The following is an 8,571-nucleotide window of genomic DNA, read 5'->3' as shown; positions in this document are numbered from 1 at the left end:
CCCGAGAATTTGGCAAGGATGGAGTTGAAAAAAGTTGGTGAATTTATGTTTCATCTTCTTTCTCCACTTCTTCTCCTGGAGGTGTGAACAAATAATGAAACTGCTAAAAAAGAAAGGCAGCAGGCAAGAAGGAGGCCGCACAATTGGCCCTTGAAGACACGGAATCTGGATCATTAGCCGTGATTCTGAGTTGGAGGTGCTGAATATTCATTCGCACGATTGTGCGCGGAGCGGCGAGATTTCTTTTCTTGACACGGTGAACAGAGTGTCCCGACACCTTTAGACACTAGGGTGCTTGCAGAACCTCGTCAGAGGTGACAACGAGGGAAGGGATTTTTTACTTCACCTCCCACACCAGCCCCAAAAGCCCGACCATTGTACATCACACACGCATCATCTCATCCTACGAAATGTAAACTAAACCACTACATTTGAGAAACTTGATTTTTCTCACTCAGCTGTCTCCTGGGCTTTCTGGGTACACAGTGTATTTTCCTCCAAGCTAATATTTAGCTTTACTGTTCACAGTTTAATAACCAAGCATTTTTAGTCCAGGGATATATTCCAGGGTGAAAGAAGCATTATTTTAGGAGACGCGAAAACTCGAAAGATGCCTGAGATCTCTGGAGAGGAATGGAGAGGATGTCAGACTTTTGACTGTGCATCTTCTCAAGCATCATAGAGCATCTCATGATCATACAGCAGCCCACGCATGGGATGGGACTCAGCAACAGTTGAGCTCCAAGTGAAAACATGTATATCAAGTGCTGTTTGCAGGAATAGAGCATACTGAAGGTAAGCATAAAAGTGGGAGCTCTGTAGCAGAATTTATAGGTCGGGGGGTGGGGTAGGGAACAAGCCCTACTGTCCACCAGTCCACTGAGATGAACCCCTGATGGCACTTGCCAGCTTGGCTGTGCTCCGGGGAAGACACCGTACTGTTCAAGGACAAGGAACAGGCTTCACGGAAAGCAGAATGATTTTCTCACACTGCACAGGATCTCACACAAGTTGTACTTTTATTTAAAAGTCTATTTTCTTTATCGCTTTGGTCATATCAGTGAAAAACTGTGATCTCTGTGAAAATCTTTTTGCTGAGTGCTTAGTACTCCTTTCTTTTTCTTTTACCTAAAGAAACTGTTCTCAAGAGAGTTGGGGAAACTTTCATTTTACCCACTTCTTTGTCTACCTGGATGAATGCCGTGTTATCTTCTATTTGAAGACAAGGTAGCAGCATAAATTACGGTGTAAAACAAAATTATGATTTAGGACCAAAGTCCTACTCTGACGTTCTGACAATTGAAAGGAGATCAGTCACAATGGTAGCTCCCTTACTCTGTCTCACTGTGATAATTGTTTTCTCAGTGGTGCCTTGAAAAGGAGATGTGGTAAGAATATGTTCTAAAACCACAATTTCTCTTCGTTATACAGGATGGTTTACAAAAGGCAGTTAGGGAGGTAATTTGGCTGTCTTATCTAAACATGCATGATTGTGACAACAGAGATGCCAATTAGATCAAAGTTTAGGTTTTGTTTTATTTGATTTGTTTTTGTTGTTGTTGTTGTTGTTGTTTTTGCTTTGTTGGATGATCAGAGCCAAGCGTGTCCAGGGAGACAATGGCCTGAAGGACAATACAAAGCAAACTAACCCTGGCACATTAATGCCTCTCATTGGAACACCTGTGAGTAGATGGTAACATCGTGCATTTCAGAAAGACAAAATCAAAAACTGAGCTTTAAGAAACCAGAACTTACAGGCAGAAATCAGAGTGTCCCTTTCAAAACAGTCACTTTGGTAGGTTTTCCTCTCACATAGTGTTCCTGTTGTGACAAGTATTTTTGTTTTTTTTTTTTTTTTGGAATTGTTTTTAAACCCTGTATGGTCCATTATTTTTAATACTCTCGATGGCAGCTAATAGCATTCCCCAACAGACAGTTGTTTGGAGGTGAGTGAAGCACATGGCAGGATGGGAGGAGCTGCTTATGAAGAGGGAGTTAACCTGGTTTTAAGACCAACATGGCCATCAGTGCTTAGTGAGGCCGTAGGCAGGTGACACACTAATCTGAACCTCATTTATAAAAATGAGAAAATGAAATCATTCATTCACTCACTCATTCATTCAAGAGGAGGCTTTTTTGTTTGTTTTTAAAGATTTTACTTATTTATTCATGAAAGACACAGAGATAGAGAGAGAGAGAGAGAGGCGGAGACACAGGCAGAGGGAGAAGCAGGCTCCATGCAGGGAGCCTGATGTGGGACTCGATCCGGAGTCTCCAGGATCACGCCCTGGGCTGAAGGCAACACTAAACCGCTGAGCCACCTGGGCTGCCCTCAAGAGGAGCTTATTGAACATTCACTATGGAAAGCTCGATACAGGAGTGGAGGACGAGTTGATTACCTCTGACTCTAAATTTGTCCTAAGTTGATAATCAATCTTTAACAAAATAAAAATAACAGGCTAGGTTTACACAATGATTAGGTAATACAGATAATTACCTTGATTGGGTTTTAAATCATCTTTGATGAAAATTCCCTAAGAAAAGTTCCAAATGTTTGAACAACTATAGCTTTACTAAGTAAACGTTTAACTTTTTTTAATTGACAAGGGTGAAGGACCAGAGCTATTTCGGATGCACTAATTGGTGGTGGAACTTTGTGACTTTGTTTCTTTCTTTTCTTACTTTCTTTTTTGAGGCAGTGGTTTACAATCCTAGCCATGTATCAAGATCATCTATAAAGCCTCTGAAAAGATTTATTTCAGAAATCGTTACCTTTATCTCAGTAGACCTATCTCTTTTTTTCAGAAAACTTTCTTTTGAAAGTGGGATCCCTGGGTAGCTCAGCTGTTTAGCGCCTGCCTTTGGCTCAGGGCGCGATCCTGGAGTCCCGGGATCGAGTCCCGTGTCCCGCTCCCTGCATGGAGCCTGCTTCTCCCTCCTCTTGTGTCTCTGCCTCTCTCTCTCTCTCTGTCTATCATAAATAAATAAATAAATAAATCTTAAAAAAAAAGAAAGTATTATCTTAGCAGCATCATATAATTGAAACTACATTCAATTCATATGTGAATATCTCGTCCAGAGAGAATTTCTCCACTAAGTCGTGTTTGTTTGTTTGTTTGTTTGTTTTAGTTGAGCATCCATTATATATCTAATTGTTAGTTTGGGGTAACTATAAAAAATTTTTTTAAGATCCAGTCAATACCCCAAATGGCCCATGTTAGAAAATAGGGAGGGTGTTGATAGTATTATGAAACAGGTACTCAGAATATTTAGATCTACTCCAAACCACAGCCACCCTTCCTCATGAGTTTCCCAAGGGATATGAATGTGTAGAGAGTGTGGCAAGTTGCTAGCTGGACTTTGGACCCAGACACCATTGTAGGTTGCAGTGCGATTCTGAGCTGGATCACGAAGCCGAGGCTAACGTTCATTCATCCCGGGCCTTGTCACAACTCCTGGTCATCATCCCAAACTGTACTGTACTCTAGATGGCCACACAGAAGAAGAAACTGGAAGAAAGGAACCTATCATCAAATAACAGCATCAGGGGGCCAAGAACTTCCCAAAGAAACAGCCCGAACTCAACCTGCTATATTCACTTATGAATGGAAACAGGAGGAGAGGGAGCTTGCTGCTTGCAACCACTATGCCAGTGGGTGCACTGGATTCTAACAAGCCCATGACAACTTCATGAATTGAGGGTGGTGGTCAAGGTGTAGGGTAGAACGTGGGAAGATTGCTGCTCCATAGCCTGCAAAAAACAATCTGGATGGGCAGAGAGTAAGGTACTCCCTTTCTGGATTTGCATAGCAGTGGGCATATTTATAAATTGCTGTTATTTATTATACTCTACTCTGTTCATCCTTTAGTGCTAACACAGTTCCTAGCACATAATAGGTAACCAATGATGCTTTATAAGCAAAGGTGATCATGTAAAGCAAATACAGACTGTAGGATCATATAAACAATAACTTACATGATACACATAGTGCTGTAGAAGTTCAAAAAAGAAACAGTTCAATGGCATGGACAGTGAAGAAAGTCTTCACAGAGAGGGTGGGCTTGAGATGGACCTTTCCATAGGGTAAAGTTCGTATTTACAGAGTGAACATCTGGCCTGTGACAAGGGCTGTGAACTGTCCTTTTGGATGTTAGAGGATAGTGACAGGTCAGCTCAGACTTTGAAAGTGAGTAGAAGCTGGAGATCTGACCAAAGACCATCAGTAGTCAATATGTAGAACATTTAATGGTATAGTTCATTTTTCTTCTAGATGGGCATCCACAGAGGAAAGGCTATTTTTAAAAAATTTTTTTAAAGATTTTATTTATTTATTCATGAGACAGAAAGTGAGAGAGAGAGAGAGAGAGAGAGAGAGAGAGAGGCACAGGCAGAGGGAGAAGCAGGCTCCATGCAGGGAGCCCGATGTGGGACTCGATCCCGGGTCTCCAGGATCATGCCCTGGGCCAGAGGCAGTGCTAAACCACTGAGCCACCCAGGCTGCCTGAGGAAAGACTATCTTAAATATTAGTAAATAAAATGGAAATATTTTATCTCATAAAGAGGAAGAGAGCAAAAATGAAATGCAGCCTGTGGAACAACGGAAGTGAGTTTCTTTTGAAAACTAAGGGGTTTTCTGCTGTTTTTAAAAATTTATTATTTTTGTTGGTTGGTTGGCTACATCGTAATGTAATGTGCCACTTGAAGACAACAGAAACATAGGGAGAAGGGGAAAATATCATCCATGTCCCACTGCCCCCCAAGCAATTGCTTTTAACGTTTTGATGAGTTCTTTTCTAGGTGCCAGTTTCGTTCTTATTAAGCCCCCAGCAACTCACTTCGATAAACGTTCTACATTTCCTCCCTTTTCTTCTTTTGTGTTGCTTCCCCTACTCTCTCTAAACAGGATGTACAAGAAGATAAAGTTATTTTGGTTTAAAATATGCATTGTTTAGGCTTTTAGGAACAAAACTTAAAATGCATGAATTTTAGAGTAATACGTGATACTGAAAAAAATGTTCTTCGTGACCACTTCCATAATGTATCAAATGTTTATTGCAGATTGCTTATGGACAAAAATATGACTAAGTGAAAAATAGATGTTGAAGAAAGCTGCAAATGGTTGATAGGCATGGGGTTCATGAATTCCAGCAAGACCTTGGTTCTTCAGGAGTCCAGGGAGCTGAGAGAGGGCTGTATTCCCAGGGCCAGCAATATAGGTGGGTGTTTAGTCAGGCACCACCCCCCATACTTCCTGGTCTGATTATACCTTCACTACCCTGGGGCAGTGGAGCAAAAAAGTGAAACTGGGAAGAGCAGTCTCCAAGAATCAGGCATAGGGAAGGAGCTGTTGGCTGAGTGACAGGATTTCATGAACCGGCAGGTCCGACCTGATACATTCCAGAGTCACTTCATAGATAAATAGCCACAAGGCATGAATGATCACTGTGCTATGCCACACATTTCCCCACTACCCAGTCTGTGTGCCTTCGATTGTGACACCCTGAAGTAGAGTCACTTTGTCCTTTGTGCCTTGCTGTGCTTGACACGCAAATCTCTTCTCATGCAAGCCACACTTTCTGAGATGTGTCTCCCTCCAGTTGAACGGGGGCTTCTGGAGGGCAGGAGCCTACCTTTTTACCATCAGCACCCACTGGGTTACTTAGCAATACTAGGCACTGGATAAATGTTGATTGAATGAACGCAGGAAGGAATGTTGTATAGGCAGCTTGCTACGGAGAAAGAGACACCGAGAAGAATTAAAATGATCAAGTTGTGATTGGCCTTTGGGGAAGGAATTGCCTCAGGAGATGGCCAGAGTGCTGAGCTTAGCTGGGCTGTGTCGTGGGCAGGTTCTTAGAGTGAGAATTCAGCATGATGGTACATCCCAAACATACTAACTGCCTAGACTGCATCCCAAATATAACTAAATCAGGTACTTAGGAAAAAAACAAACATGTCTTAAAATACTGTAGGCAATTCTGACCTGCATTCTTGGCTCAACACCAGTGCATGCAAGTATCTGTTAACATAACTACTTAATTTTATGATTTGGGCTAATAAAAGAGCAACAAAAGTTTTAGGTATAATTAACTAATTGAAGCCTTGGCTTCTCCTTCATTACCTGACCCTTAAGCCCAGGATACTATGACTAGCTAGAGAAGGGCCAAAGGCCCATTCCTGTGGTCATGCAGTAGTCCCACAAGATCATATTGAGATGGGCGAGGGGTCATTTCTCCAACATTAAAAGGAATTTTAAGCCATCAAAAACAGTGTCACCCACGATACTACATGTGATCTTTTAGGGAATGTAACTTTGAGGAATGGAAACATTTTTCTGTCATGATTTAACTAATCTAGCTTAATATTAGATTATCAAAACATTGTTTTTGAAGTGCCAGCAATTTAGTAACTTCTGTGAAATAATTTGAAATCAACTGGGGAAGTCAAGTGTGAATTTCCATCTTAACTTGATGTTACCTTCACAAGGTGCATAGCACAAGAGTATAAATAAAATGGCAATCTTTTTATGATTGGCTGGGGTGCCGACAGCATTTTTGTAGTCATTTCCCTGAAGCAGCGGGTGGGGTCAAAGTTCAAGTGGAGGGAGCTCTAAAGCAATAGGAGAGAGTGGGCTGAATCATCTTTCTCTAGGGATCATTCTGGAAAAGTCACAGTTACAGAGCTGGGTGAGAGTACAGAGGGTGGTGGTAAGGAAAAATAAAATTATATTGTGAAACACAGCACTAATTTAGTAGCTAAAACTTGAGAGATATCAGGCAGTGAGTATAAGAGGACAGGGAGGTTATACTCTTTTGTGGGGAACATGGGAGGAGAAACCATGAGGATGGAATTGCCAAAGAGAAAGATAAGTGAATAAGTGAGTAAGAAAATAGAGCAGGGCTAGGATAACAGCTAATAATTATTGATTACTTATCCATGTCAGGAGATGGTCTCATGTTTTCATGAACTCTTGTATTTATATTTCAAGAGCAACCTTCTGAGGTAAGTACTTGCCACGTTCACATTTTACAGAGAGGAAATCAAGGCTTAAAGAGGTGTAGGAACTTGTCTACTCACACAGCTGGTAAGAATTAGAGCTGAGACTGGAAGTCAGGCAGCCTGAGTCCAGTGTTTGTATTCAGAGCTGCATATCAGAGAATTCATAGAAGAACTGTAGGAGAAAGAGAACATGGCCGACATGGATTTGTCTTAGGGCCAAAGCTATCTTTGAAGGTGGTGATGACTGGATATAGAACCAAATGCAGGGAGTTAGGGAGTTGTAAGTCTATGGAAACCTGCATATTATGAAAAGGATAGGAGACGTCAGCCTGGCTTAAAGTCAGACAATGACTCAGTTATTCTAATTAAGGAAGATTTGTGGCCAGAGTGAAAAATCAGAGTTTGCTTATAAAACATAGGATATTTAAAATGACTTTGTGTGTTTTAAATGTTATTATTTATTTAGAAAGCCTGATTATAATTCATCCAAAGTGTTCATCCAACTGATTCCTAAAGACAAGTCTTAAAAATAAAAATGGGCAAACAGAATATAAAATTGAAGGATTTTATTTTTTTTAAAGATTTTATTTATTTATTCATGAGAGACACAGAGAGAGAGAGAGAGGGTGACGGGCACGGGGGGGGGGCACTTGACGGGATGAGCACTGGGTGTTACTCTGTATGTTGGTAAATTGAACACCAATAAAAAATAAATTTATTATAAAGAGAGAGAGAGAGAGAGAGAGGCAGAGACACAGGCAGAGGGAGAAGCAGGCTCCATGCCGGGAGCCCGATGTGGGACTCGATCCCAGGACTCCAGGATCACACCCTGGGCTAAAGGCGGCGCTTAACTGCTGAGACACCTGGGTAGCCCAAAATTGAAGGATTTTTTTTTTTTTTTATGTCAGAAATATCTGAACCCAGATGAAACATATATAAACAGCATGAGTATGTAGGATCTATAAATATTTACTAAAACTATACAACATTCTATGCACTGCACTGAGTACTGCAGAACTGATAGTGATTAGGAAAGCATGGTATCTGCCCTCAGGGTGCTTATGATCTGGACTCTAGACAGCTTCTGTCCTTTCTACCCTGGGACTTGGCAGGGATTTCTATGTACAAAGCATTGTGTATCCTTGTGATATTGTGATTTTATAAGAAATACATATTTGATTTCTGCCTCATTTCTGGCACAGAGCTCCTAAAATCCTCAGAATTTCCTAAGTGATGAGTGTGATAAGTGTCTTTTTTATGTTAATGAGATGATATTGGGACTGTACCTGAGGATGCGGACTGGTTGCCAGGAGAACCAACCCTGGGATTAGAGAGTTAGAAGTTTCAACCCTACCCCCTGACCTCCAGGGACGAGAGAGAATGGAGGTTCAATCAATCGCCAATAATCAATGAATTAATCAGCTATGTAATGAAGCCTCCATAAAAACCCAAAGGATAGGGTTCATTGGTGAACTAGAATGCTTTCACATGCCATGGTGCCAGGCCCCAATCTATGAGGACACAGTCTCCTTTGCTTTGGACCTTGCTCTTTGTATCTCTTCATTGAGCTG

Source organism: Canis lupus, chromosome 25, assembly GCF_048164855.1.
Source record: "Canis lupus baileyi chromosome 25, mCanLup2.hap1, whole genome shotgun sequence".
NCBI lineage: Eukaryota > Metazoa > Chordata > Mammalia > Carnivora > Canidae > Canis > Canis lupus.
Note: the sequence above shows the minus strand (reverse complement) of the source record.